At 40.6% G+C, this 14,207-nt stretch overlaps 1 long non-coding RNA gene across 1 annotated transcript; it reads right to left on the minus strand.

Annotated features, from left to right (window-relative positions):
- Window positions 1-7,066: 7,066 nt before the first annotated feature.
- On the minus strand, window positions 7,067-12,236 carry LOC130453649 (uncharacterized). Its single transcript, XR_008911107.1, has 3 exons — window positions 12,130-12,236; window positions 8,883-9,004; window positions 7,067-7,285 (listed from the first exon to the last, which is right to left on the minus strand). It is a non-coding gene; the product is annotated as an uncharacterized LOC130453649 (long non-coding RNA).
- Window positions 12,237-14,207: the final 1,971 nt, after the last annotated feature.

Raw genomic sequence — 14,207 nt, forward strand, 5'->3', positions numbered from 1 at the left:
AATTATATTCATATGTTTAGCTTCTTTCTTGTTTTCATTTGGACTTTGTCTAAGTCCAAAAGGGGCACACTGAGATCCTCAAAACTTATTTTGCAGCCTATCTCTCCCTGAAATTCAAATCGATTTTCCTTTAAGTACTTAGATGTTTTCTAATTTGGTGCATATATGTTTACTATTAATATTATTTCATTGTCTAAAATCTTTCAGAGCAAAACCTCCTCTAGTTTGGTGGAAATCCATGCATAGAGTCAAATCTCCTTCCAGTTCAATTGAAATCTCAGAAGAAAGGAAATCAGTTATTGTCAATTCAAACTCCCACAATTCCTCTTTCCTTCCCAGAATCTGTTCCCAGGACTTGTATCAAAATTCCCTTCTTTTAGCTAATCCCTGAAATCAGTTTATCCCTAACTTATATACCCACATTCTCTTATACCTTCATACATGATGAAGTTTCCCTGCCTATCTCTTTTTATTATATCTCTTTTATCTACTATCTTGTCTGAAATCCTGATTGCCACCCCTGATTTGCACATGTGAGTATGCAATCTATGTCAAGATTCTTTATTCATTCTTAGTCACTTTTCTTCATATGATAGTGATAATGTGTGCTCTGGTTCTTTTTCTTTCTTTCCATTATTTCATGTAGGACTTTCTTAACTTCTCTGAGATACTCTTCATAGTTATAATTTTTAAATGAATAATACCACAATTAATTGTTGGACATTTAGGATGTTTTCAGTTTAAATTTTATTTTTGTTTTTTGAAATTATATATAATACTGCTGTGAAAACATTTGAACAAATAGCCCTTTGTAATTATTGTTGCTTATAACATAACACTTTTAGATTACCTACTCCGAACATGATATGTTGTAATTTTTCATCAATGGATTTAGTGAATCAAAGGATAGGAATATTTTTGACATTTTTACTGCATATTGCCATAATATACTACAAAGAAATTCTATGAAGTTGCAATGAACTAGGTTGTGCCTACCTTTCCACAATGTCACCAGCATTTTGTTTTGTAGGTTTTAATTATTTTTGTCATTTTGTTGAGTGAGAAGAGGTGCTTGAAAGCTGTCTTAATTTACATCCCTCAATATTAGAGAAATTGAGCAGTTTTCCTTAGATTGTTTACTAGTTAAGTTTTATTCATTTGAAAGATATCTGTCCACATCCTTTAGATCATTAATCTGTTGTCACCTTGGAGATATCATTGTGACTTCTTGAAAATTATTTTAATTGAAAATTTTTATTTAATTAATTAATTTAGAATATTTTTCCATGCTTACATGATTCATGTTTTTCCCTCCCCTCCTCTCCCACCCCCTGGTAGCTGACACACAATTCCACTGGGTTTTACATGTGTCATTGATCAAGATCTATTTCCATATTATTGATAATTGCACTAGGGTGATCATTTAAAGTCTACATCCCTAGTCATATCCCTATCAACCCATGTGATCAAGCAGTTGTTTGAAAATTCTTAATATTGTTTAAATATAAATTTTTCATGTGTCATATGGACAATAAAATTTAGACCTCTAAGGGGCCTATGAGATCATCCAATGCCACCTCTTCATTTTATAGAAGAGGAAACTGGAACCGAGAAAAGAGAAGTGACTCGTCCACTCCTTCTCTGACCTGATCTGACTGGCCATTCCGTCCATCAGTGTTCCTATGTAACAGCAACTACAATGAACCTGGCTGTGCTCAGTTAAATACCTGAAAAAAAAAAACAACCCAGATTTATATATGTAAATGAAGACTTTTGTCTCTAAACAAATCCAGCTGACATCTCCTGCTCTCTGGAACAGGCTGGAGTCCATATATGGGGACTCTTGCCCACAACTAGGCCTGGCCTCTGAGGAAAAGGCTACACTCTCCCTATTTCATTCCATGTGGGCTTCCCAGGGAAACTTAATGAAAACCAGTTACAAACAAAAGTATGATAAGGAGCCAGAGAGGATAATTATATTTCACACATCAATTAACTTGCCTCTACTGCCGCTTAAAGAAACACCAGTGATTTGCCCTACTCTCTCCTGAGTACTGTGGAGGAAAGCCTGAAGGGGAGCCAGTTCCAAAGAGGGAAGCATGCCACGTCTACCTTAGGATATTCTCCAATCACAGCTTTGACCACGGGCTTTCCCTTGATCTCTTTGCAGTGAGCTAACCTGGAGACTAACACAGGCTGAGATCAAGGAAGCCTGGGACAGGAGGGACCAGGGAGGCTGATTTAGAGAACTGAATTCATGTAGCCTCTAGATTCCTAAAGAGAGAAGATAGTCAGGGACAAGAATAGGGAAACTGGGTACAATGAGAAAATGTCCTGGTACGTGACTGTAGTAATCAGTCACTTGACACTTGGTAAAATTCATGAAAGGCAGACTTTCAACTGGGAGCAGCAGAATAAAGGTGCATGGTCTGTTTTTCGATTTATCCATAGATCTACATATCCATAGTCATAGCTCAGTCTGGATTTCATTCATAACAAAGATCCCTTCCTATTGGTGATGAGAGACAGGGAGAGGGTACCAAATGGAAGGAACAAATATCTCACCCCTCCTGTAGAAATAGGACTAATTAGAGTGGACCTGATCATTTGTTTTTAACTAAAAAAAAAAAGTCAAGGGTACCCTGTTCACTGAAAGTAGGCATCCCAAAGAGGCAGCTGGTGGCACAATGGGTAGAAGATGGATCTAGAGTCAAAAAGTCATGAATACAAACCCAACCTCAGATATTTACTTGATTTGTGCCCACTGTGTCTTCCTCTGATCTTGACTGTAAAATGGAGATAACAATAGCACCCGCCTTCCAAGACTATTGAAAGGATCAAATGAGATATTATTTGTTAAGCACTTTGCACAATACTTTGGCATATGAAAGTCTTGTTCCCTTTCCAAGTAAAAGTACAAAGAGATGCATCATCAGAGGAGTGGGGAAAACCAGAAAGTTATTGATCACTAAAGTTTTCTTCAGTACTTCAAAGGTCTGTGACTGTACTAGTGTGAGTCTCTCTACCTGCCATGATCTTTGTGAGTTGTTGTGATTTTTTAAAATGTCATTTCCTAGTTACAATAACCAAAATGTTATTGCCCACTACTACATTCATACTCAGAGTTTGGTGGCCTTACACAGCCAAAATTTACACTCCATTGACCTAGACCTCAAAGTCACTTCCTTGGGCAGCCAGATGGCATAGCTGATTAAGCAAAGGGTCTGGACCCAGGAAGACCTGAGTTCCCCTCTAGCCTCAGATGTGACCCTGAATAAGTCACTTACCTTCGGTTTCCTCATCTATAAAATGAGGATAATAAGAGCATTATTTCTCAGGTATATTGTGAGGATTAAATGAGGCAATAATTGTAAAGTACTGAGTATAGTGCCTGTCATATAGCAAACACTACATGAATGTTAGTTATTATTATTATTCCATAACATAAAAAGATATCAAAGTAGCACTGGTAAGCTTTAAGATCTCTTAGAACTCTGTAGCTCTAGGATCCCGAGTGCATCAAAAACCCCTTGTCATTTAGATTTTCCCGCTATAGTGAGAATTGAGCTAGATCCCTATGGGAGACTGCTTAGCAAGAGCCCATCAAAAGACTGATCAAAAGAAGAGGAAACCAAAAGTGGGTTCCCCCATGTTTGGTGAGTTAGAGATGGTAGCAAGATGTCAAAAGAGCCTGTCCCTCCAAAACCCATTTTATGTGCCCTTGGGTCATCTGACTCACAGAGCTCACACAAGCTAAGACAGAAGATGCCTTTCCTAGTAAAAGAAACCCAAGACCCTGCCAGTGCATCTCTCAGTATAGCTGAAAAATGAGCATCATTTAGACCTTGTGTTTAAAGTCACGAAATCCTTTTCTGTCCTTAGCTTCAGTCAAGCCTAAGGGCCCTAGATTTCCTTCTATGGATTAATACTCATCTGCCAATCAACTCTCCTGGCTTCCCAAGGCCTACGAAATTCCCCATTTGTGCAAACAAGCTGCTTTCTCTGAACTGTATCATCCAAGTCATCCACCCCTCTGCGAATCCAAGACCTCATTTATAGATGAAAAATTGCATGTTGTCCGCCAACCCCCCTGAGCACAAGAACAGTTTTAACTGGTGTAAATAGTATGGAGAAGAGGTCCATTTTGTTTTAACATGATAGCTTGAGCCAAAGTTTTACTCTCAGGCACTTATTTCTATAACTCTGATCCATGGATTAAATTTCAGTGGAATTCAAAAGCAACCACCATAGTACATATAACTATTGAGAAATTTTTGTCTTCTACAATTTTCTTTTATTCATTTGTTCAAGAAACATTTATTAAGTTTCTATTGTATGTAGAACTCTAAGTGTTAAGCATTGAATGACAGAGTTTAAATAAGACATGGTCCTTGGAGCACAGTCACACAAAAAAAGAGAGTGGGAGGCCATTCTAGGTATCTAAAAAAGAAAAAAATGCCTGCATTTGTTGCTTCCATTTTCTCACCTCTCTCCCAATTGTTAACCCCTCTGATTCCTAACCCCATCAATAAGCTGAAACTGCTCTCTCCATGGTGAAAAGACCTATTAAATGCCAAATCTGATCATTCTTTCTCAGTTCTCATCCTTCCTGAGCACTCTATATAATTTGACATTGTTCACTATGTTTTCTCCTGGATATTCTCTACTCCATATTTTATTATACTGCTCTATAATGATTCTTTTCCTACCCTTCTAATTGAGGAAGAGAAAGAGAGAGAGAGAGAGAGAGAGAGAGAGAGAGAGAGAGAGAGAGAGAGAGAGAGAGAGAGAGAGAGAAAAGAATGCTTATTCAATCTGCTCTCTGATTCTATCAATTTTCTCTCTGGAGATGGATATCATGTTTCATCATGAATCCTTTAGAATTGTGATAGGTCATTGTTTTGCTGAGAGCTATTAAGCTTTTCAAAGTTGATTATCTTTACAATATTGTTGTTACTGTATAAATTCTGTTCCTTCTCACTTCACTTTGCATCAGTTTATCTAAATGTTCCCAGATTTTTGTGAATCCATTACCTTTATCATTTTTATAACACAATAGGATTCCATCACATTTAGATATCATAACTTGTTCAGTCATTCCTCACTGATGTGCATTTTCTCAGTTTCCAATTCTTTGTCACACAAAATGAACTTCAATAAAGAGTTTTGTGCAGATTTTTTTCTTCTTTCTTTGATCTCTCATTGGGGTATAGTCATAGTAAAAGATCACTAAGTCAAAAGATATGTTTGGGGACACAGTTCTAAATGGTTGGTCAAGTCCATAACTCCACCAACAGTGTATTAATGTACCTAGTTTCCCATATCCCCTCCAGCATTTTTCATTTTCCATTTTTGTCACCTTAACCAGTCTGCTGACAATACCTCCAAGTTGTTTTACTTTGCGTTTCTCTAATTATTAGTGATTTAGAATATTTTTCACATGACTATTGAGAGCTTTGATTTCTTCCTCTAAAAACTTTCTTTTCATGCCCTTTGACCATTTTATCAATTGGGGAATCACTCTTATCTTTATAAATTTGGATCTGTTCCCCACATTTGAGAAATAAAACTTTTATCAAAGAAACTTGTTATAAAGGTTTTTCCCCCCAAGTTTACTGCTATTCTTGTCATTTTAGCTGGATTGCTTTAGTTTGTGTAAGCACTTTATTTTATTTAATCAAGATTATTTTGCCTTCTGTGAACTTTCCTATTTCTTATTTGGTCATGAATTCCTTTCTCTATCCCATCATTAATTCTCAAAAGAGAATTTATCCAGTGTGGTGGATGCCTTCCTCTATATCTCTTGCTGTGGGTGCCCATGAAATATCTAAACACTCATTTGTTATCCCTCCCTCTCATGACTGAGCCTGCCTACCTTCTTTTCCTCATCTTATATCTCCTGACTGGTTACTTTATTGCTATTTCTTATCAGCAAATCCTCACAGTACATGGCATTGCTAATTTGGACTCGTCATCCATATCTTCACATGCTGCCACATAGCCTGGAAGTCATGGAGACTCATTCCTACAGGGAATGGAGAATAGGCCAAGCCAACCTCTTTAGGGATGAGACAAGGCTAGATGTAGAACCTGGAACACTGCCCTGGAAGTGGGGGGAGGAGAGAAGGAACTTCCTTCAGACATTTGGACTGGGCCTGCTGTGTGGGATGCTTAGTTGCTAAATGCTTGCTTCTTTACTATGTCTCACAGAGATCTGTGCTCTCTAACACTCACTGAATAAATATTATGGACAGAATTCACAGAACTGGTGCCTTCATCCTTCTCACTTTATTTTACAGCCACAAATGAAAAAGGGTGCCCTTTGATTTTTTCTTTGCAATGTTCTTGATTAATTGCAATTTTCAGGTTTACATGATATGCCTTTCACTCCCCCAAACAAAAACAGATTGGATCTATTTTAAAATGTACTGACTTGACTATTTTCTATGGCCCTTCCCACTGTGATTGTTATCATTTTCTCCTTTTAGAATGGCTGAGTAGTCGCCCTTCCTTTCCAAGTTTCCCCATTCGTAACAGGGTGTGTAGCTATAAGAGCAAGACCAAAGAATCTCCAGACCTGAACCAGGCCCTCACCTCAATTTGACATTTCCCTTCTTCCGATGGCCTTACTTGGGGCTTTGACAAAAAGGAAGAATGAAAAAGTTTGGGGGTTTTGTTTCTTTTTTTTTACTCTTGCTTGTACTTGGCCTCTTTTACAGGAGCTCAGGTTGCAGCCTAGAGGAAGCTGGGACCAGAGGTTTGGGATCCAAGCTGGATGGCCTTTCGGACTTAAGATTTCCAGAAATTCTGAAGTGGTGGAAATAAAAAGAAACAGAAATTTGGGGGTGGGGTAGAAATGAAATGCATGCAATACTTGGGAGATTGATGGTTTGGCTTTTTTTCTGCATCCTTTACAAATCTGAAGATCTTTAACTCTAAAATCTATGACCTATGATGATAAAAATGTTTTGTGTATAACTTGGTCTGCTCATAAAATTACTATGTTTAGTATATTAAATTTTCAAGTACAGTTTGCTCAGGCACCAATTACAAATTTACTCATTGACTTTATTTTTCCATGTTTTTATTTTCATTACCCTTTGGTAAACTCTTCAAATAGCATCTTCTCATAGAGGTGACCCTGGGGTCTCTGGGATATCCTTTTAGAACTCAGCTTCTGGCAGATCCTACCAAGTTAGAAGGGCTTTGAGTATAGTTCTGGACGTTTATTAAAAGTACTTATCAGGTGCCTATTGTATGCCAGGCATTGTGCTAGGCACCAGGGCTGTAAAGAAAGAATTGAGGCATAGTGATTAGAACACTGAACCTAGAGTCAGAAAGACCTGAGTTCAAATCTGACTTCAGATTTATGGGCTGTGTGATCCCAGGCAAGTCACTTAAACTCTACTTGCCTCAGTGTCCTCAACTGTAAAATAGGGTTAATACCTATATCATAATAGCTGTCATAAGGATCAAATGAGATATTTATAAAAAGCACTTAGCACAGTGCCTCGCACATAGCAGGTTCTATATAAATGTTTGTTCCCTTGTCATTATTGTTATTCAGTTTTTTCAGTCCAGTTTCAGTCTGACTCTCCATGACCCCATTTTGGGGAGTTCTTGCCATTTCCTTCTCCAGATAATTTTACAGGTAAGGAACTGAGGCAAACAGCGTTAAGGGACTTGGGCAGTCAGAGGGTTAGTCAATGTCAGAAGCCAGATTTGAACTTGTGAAGATGAGTCTTCTTAATTCCGAGCCTGGTGATACCTACTATGCCACCTAGTTACTCCACTATTCCCTCTCCCCTCCAAAAAATAAAAAAAATAGTCTATCCCTTCAATTAGCTTTGTATCTTTTGGAAGTGTACACATAAAAAAAAATTACAAAATATATAGAAAGAGATCCTCTGATCAATTTGGTAAGTACATCCACAGTAAGTCCTGAGATAAGGAAGCATAGACCTTCTTGTTGGGTTTGTTGGGTTGTTTGTTTTGTTTTATTTGGACACAGGATCTTAACACCTTGCTGATAGGCTACAGGAAAAATCTTTGATTGGTTCCCAGTAACTAGAACCACCTCCAAGATGTCCAGCAGGTGAGAATAAAATAGCCTCTAGTCAGAAAAATTGTCTTTTCTCATGGCCTACAAATGTCAACTATCTAAAATGGTTGTGCCCTTTTCTTTCCCCACGTCCCCTCTGTCTTCAGGTAGAATCTAACAGGTGGTGGGTGAGGGAATTTCTCCCACTACAGCACCAACTAGCCATAATGGTAATGGAAGCATAATGGAAGAATGGAACATAATGGAAGCATGTGGTTTGGGTAGGCTTGTGCTTGCATAGAACCTGAGGGGAGTTCAAGAACATGCTCCTGAACCCCAGCTTCCTGTGGGGAAGAGTTGAGATCTTGAATTCTCTGGGAACACTGACTCCAGAATTTAATCTAGCCAAATCAGAGCAATTTCCAGGGCTACACCAACTATACAAAATGCTTCATAGATAAACCAGAGCTTGAGTTCAAGTGCTTGAGCAGGAGACCTTCAAGGGAGAGATTTCTTCAGTGGTATATTCATTGTATAAGGAAGAGGACTGTGAACAAGGCTTCTGGAGCTGGAGTCTAAAGCTACCTCAGGGGGACCATAAGACCTGAACCTCCTCGATTCTATCCTCACCATCATTGAGAGTTTCTGAGACAGTGCAGGTTCCAAGGTGAATGGGAACAATTTGCTCCAAGAGGGACATGCTTGGCCAAATCCCAGATGGCATTTCTGGACCTGGTACCTCTACAGGCTCCGTCATCTGTACTGCTGACTGTATCTAGCCGTTGTGGGTATTGGGTTTGGCTCCAGAGACAACCGCAACAATCATGCTATCATCCCTTACCTTTCAATTCAGTTGGATTCAGTTCCATGTATTCAATCCCAGTGATATCATGTTCCAAGAACTGTATAAGGTTGAGAGTACAAAGACATAGTGGCTCCTACCATCAAAGAGCTCATATTCTACTGGAAACAAAATATATTCAGGGAAATAAATACAAAATCAATGTAATATAATTTTTAATAGGGCACTAACATCAGGGTCATCAGGAAAAGTGTCTTTTAAAAGGTTCTCCTTGAAGGACAGCCAGGTGGTTCAGTGGATAGAGATGCTCAGAGACAGGAGATCTTAAGTTCAAATTTGACCTCGGACACTTCTTAGCTGTGTGACCCTGGGCAAGTCACTTAACTATAATTGTCTATAGTCTATTGTCTAACTACCACTCTTCTGCCTTGAAACCAATACTTAGCTTTGATTCTAAGACTGAAGGGTTTATTTAAAAAAAAAAAAGCAATTAGGAATCAAAGAGAGCCAGGGATTTCAAGAAATAAAAATGAGGAGGGAAAAAGAGCCTTCCAGGTATAGGGAACAACAGATGCAAAGAGAAGAGGGCAGGAATGGAATGCCATTTATAAAGAATAACAATTAGGCCAATCTGGCTGGAACACTGAATACAGGAAGGGGAGTAGTATCTAATCACCCTGGAAAGAAAGATTGGAGTCAGATTGTGATAGGCTTTAAATGATAAAACAGATGACTTAACATTTTATTCCAAAAACAATAGGGAGGCATTGAAACTTCTTGAGCAAAACCGTAATGTGGTTCAATTTGGGCTTTAGGTATATCATCTTAGCACCTGTGGGAAGGATGGATTCCAGACAGGGGAGAGTATATCGAAAGACCAGTGGGAAGCTATTGCAATAGTCCAGGCAAAACAAAAGATGAGGTTCTAATTAGAGGGGCTATTATGAGTAAAGAGAATCTTGCAGGTCGGATCATGTCTCCCCTTAATCCATGAACTGCAGAGGCTCTTTATTGCCTCTAAGAACAAATATAAAATGCTTTGTCTAGCATTCAAAGCCCTTTTTAAATTTCCAGTCTTCTTACACCTGAACCCCTGCAATGTACTCTTCCATCCTGTGACACTGGTCTCCTGGCTGTTTCATGAAGAAGACATTCCATTTCTAGCCTCTGAGCATTCTCTCTGGCCATTCCTCATGTCTGGAATGCTCTCTCCTCCTCTACTCTGACTACTAACTTCTTTAGCTTCCCTTAAGTCACAACTAAAGTCCCATTTTTTACACATCTTCCCTAACGCCTCTTAATTCCAAGTGACTTCATTCTTTTAATTATTCCCCATTTATCTTGTATATAGTTTGCTTAATTTTTATTTGTTTGTGTGTTGTCTCCCTCATGCAATTGTACTCTTTGAGGGTAAAGATTGTCTTTTGCCTTTTTTTTTTTGTATTCCAGGCACTTAACACAAAGCCTGGCACAAAAGTATAGTAGGTGCTTAATATGTGTTTCCTGGTTGATTGGATCCGGGTGATGTGTTGCAGCATAGTTGGACTGACAATAAAATTGGCTTTCGTATGTGCTGGTTAAGAACAAATACCTTAGAAAACTTATGAACAGTTGATTTGATGTGGTTCATTGAGTAAGAAATATTTCAGCCAACCTGATTTAGATGCAAGGATTACGGTACAGATTTCCATCAATGTCTGCAGATGACTTCGTGTTTACAGTTTGTTTGAGGGGAATAAAGGCTAAGCAACAATCTGTGGAATCCTTCAGATCATGGCTTAGGGGTTGAAAGGACCTGAAGCTTGCAGCTTAACCCTTTCCCTTTACCCCCTAAGAGCTGGAGCCTCCCCTAAGAGGGGGCGCAGGCTTGCCCGGAGTCACAAAGGAAGTAGGAGGCGGCTCTAGAACTCAAACTCAAGTGATGGGATTCATAGAATCCTAGCTTTAAAGTTGCAAGGGACCTCAGAAAACATATAAAACAATCTCCTTTTTTTACGGTTCCAGACACTGAGGCCTACGGAGGGGAATTGAAAATCTATAGGTGAAACATGTAGGAAGATCCTACCATATATGTGCCAGGCAATGAGCTAAGTGACTTCTAGCACACTGTGTTATAGGACTTGTTCAACGTCAAATAACAAGGAAATGGCAAGGCTGGTCTACAAATCAGGCTACTTCTTGAGAAATTATAATTGCGGAGGGATAGAGCAAAAAATGTATGGGCTTTGGAGTCTATAGACATGGATTCAAGTCTCATAACTGATGCTTACTTTCTCTGTGACCTTGAAAAGTCACTGACCCTGAGTTTCTGTTTCCATAATTGTAAAATGAGGGACGTGGACTACATAATATTTAAGATGCATATAGTAGGGGCAGCTCAGTGGCTCAGCAGACTGAGACCCAGGTCCAGAGACAGGACCTGGGTTCAAATTTGGCCTCAGACACTTCCCAGCTGTGTGACCCTGGGCAAGTCACGTAACCCCCATTGCCTAGCCCTTACCATTCTTCTGCCTTGGAGCCAATACACAGTATTGATTCTGCAATAAAAGGTAAGGATTTTTAAAAATGTATATAGCACCTGTATTGAGCCAGGGATTGTGATTATTATCTCATTTAATTCTGCATCAACCCTGAAAAGTAAGTATTAAATCTCCATCTCACAGATGAGGAAACTGAGGCAAACAGAGGTTAAGTGACTTGCTCAGGGTCATATAGCTAATAAGCATTTAAGGACAGATTTGAATTCAAATCTTGATTCTACCTGGCACTGTAGCACCTGGCTGCTCAGGGGCACCAAGGTCCCTTCTGTGTCCTCTGTTTCTCCATTGATGCTTTCCCTTAGAGCCCCTGCCTGGAGCCTTTTTCAAACTACTTACACACTGATTATCCATTCAACACTCTGCTCACTGCCCCACAAGTGGGCTTGGCTCTCTCCTTCAGGAGAAGGTCTGATGACACTGAGAATCTGGCCCTGCCCTCGGACCCAGCCTGGGACTCTAATCTGAGCCCCAACAGAGCCAGATCCATTCAAGCCACGAGCAGCCAAGCTGCTTCCAGCCCGACGCCAGGCACACATCTTTAAAGAAGCGTTTCCCCCAGGCAGCCCAAAGCCCTGGGCCCAGCACAAAAGGCATCTGGCTCTGTGAACCCAGAGGCTGAGGCCCAGAAGAATGGGCACAGCTTTTCCCCCAATCCTCAGGTCAGATGCATTCACCCTGGCTCATGCACAGGGCCTCCACTGGCCCGGGGAAAGCCAACATCTCTTCACCTCTAGACGTTCACTCACCTGCCTTGCCTTGGCCCTGCTCTCCCCTCCGGACAGGCCCAGCAGTCTGCCCGCCATGCCATGCCAAAACGCTGGCCTCCCTCCCAAGCATGGTAGAATGGGCCACAGACCTAAGAATTCCAAGAAGGGAGGGGAAGCAGAGACAGGGAAAAAAGATGGTGGGGGTGGCAGTGGGGGTGGAGAAAGCATGCATCCAATTGGAAAGGAAAACTTTGTTCAGCATCCAGAATTTGAAATCGCTCTTCTGTGGCTTGGCTTGGCTGCTTTACAAACAAGTTGGCCTCAATTTAACCTGCATCCATTTATCATCCCCCACACCCCCAACCCCCAGCACAGCCAAACTGCAGTCGCATCCCTGCCCTTCTCCCCACTCCCTCACCCCCAACCCTGTTTGCCAGGCTCTGGAGAGACAGATGATGTTGAAGCAAATTGCTGGTCAGTCTCTCATCAATGATCCCCTTTCAGCTTTTCAAAACAAAACCTCAAAAGCCAAAACCTCCCAGAAAACTGGTGCCATTGGCTGCCCGTGACCATATTCCCTCCTTAATTATCAGAATGGAATCTCAGCTCAGCCATGGAATGTCTGTGACGTGCAGAGGCAGCCCAGCCTCATGGCCTGCTCCCCCATATGTCCTGATGAAAGGAGCAGGACACGCAGGGTAGAAATGTATGCTGCAGGCAACAGAAACCCCCTGTGTCTGCCCGCTCCCTCTACACACGTTAAAAAAACACAACTTTTTCCAACAGTAGTAAAGCCAAGTGACTCTAATTTATATAGAGACCATGGGTAAGAGAAAGAACGGAGCCCCCCGGGTCATCCAGAGGTGAACAGTGAATTCGAGGACCATTTATTTTGTTCAGGAGAGGCACTACAGGAAAAGGAGAAACAGCATTGGGGTCAGAGCTCTGGCTTCAAGGCCCGCGATGAGCAAGTAGTGACCTTGAGCAAGAAGAAACATAACTAAAGCAGGGCAACCAAGGCTCTGCTGCAGGGAGATAAATGTAGAGGGCCCTGAGCAAAGTGGCAATTCTCCAGAAGCACAGAAAAATAGAGCTATCAAATTAGCGAGAATAATTAAGTAAAATAGGAAACTACCAGAGGGCAGGATTGGGGCAAACTTCTTTCCCATCCCTCTTTGTTCCTCTTCTTCCTTTCTTCCTACAAGGGCTTGAGCATCAGTCCTAGTCCTGTATCCCAGGATCTCCTAATCTTCCCTCACAAAGCCATGGTTCCTCCAGACTGAGGGCAAGCTTTATGCTGTTCGCCCCAGATATCGTTTATGGTGCTTATCTCAAGGTTAAAATGGCTAATGATGACTCTGTCAAGAACTCACTTGGGGAGGTAGACTCTGAAGTCAGAAGAACAGAGTTCAAATCCCACCTCTCAAACTTACCACCTCCCTGACATTGAGCAAATTCTTTCATCTCCCCAGGCCTGGGTCTTATCTAAAAGATAAAGGGATTGGACTTGAGGGTTTCTGAAATTCCTCAATAATCCTTCTCAGTTTCAGTTTCCTCTCATGTAAAATGGAGGTAATAACATGTGATTATGGGGGTTATATGAGTAGCGAATGAGATCTTGCATGTGAAATGTTTTGTAAACCATGAAGCATTATATAAATCTTATCTGTTATTGTTAATGCTCATTTGATTCAGGAAAGGCAAGAAATATCCTGCAAAATATCAAAACGGAGGCACCTTTGACAAGAAATTCGCCTTTCACCAGATTGCAAGATCACAGATTTAGAGCTAGGAAAAACCATGGGGTCACCAAGTCCTATCTCCCCATTTTTATAGATGAGGAAACTAAGGCACAGAGATTAAGGAATTTGCCACAGCTAGGTAAGCACATGAAGCTGGATTTGAATTAGTCTTCCTGACTATGTTTAATACACTATCCTCTATGGCAAACAAGGGCAGGACCCTCAGAGTGCTAGGGAAGCATATGCCAAGTTTTTAAGTAGTCATAAACATCTGGGGCCTATATGAATGCTTTCTATTTTCATCCAGATGTAGAGTGCCCCACAAATTCAGGGGTCATTGTGCCAAATATCCATTGTCCTTGCCTTATTTGCTCA

Source organism: Monodelphis domestica, chromosome 1 (genome assembly GCF_027887165.1).
Source record: "Monodelphis domestica isolate mMonDom1 chromosome 1, mMonDom1.pri, whole genome shotgun sequence".
Taxonomy (NCBI): domain Eukaryota; kingdom Metazoa; phylum Chordata; class Mammalia; order Didelphimorphia; family Didelphidae; genus Monodelphis; species Monodelphis domestica.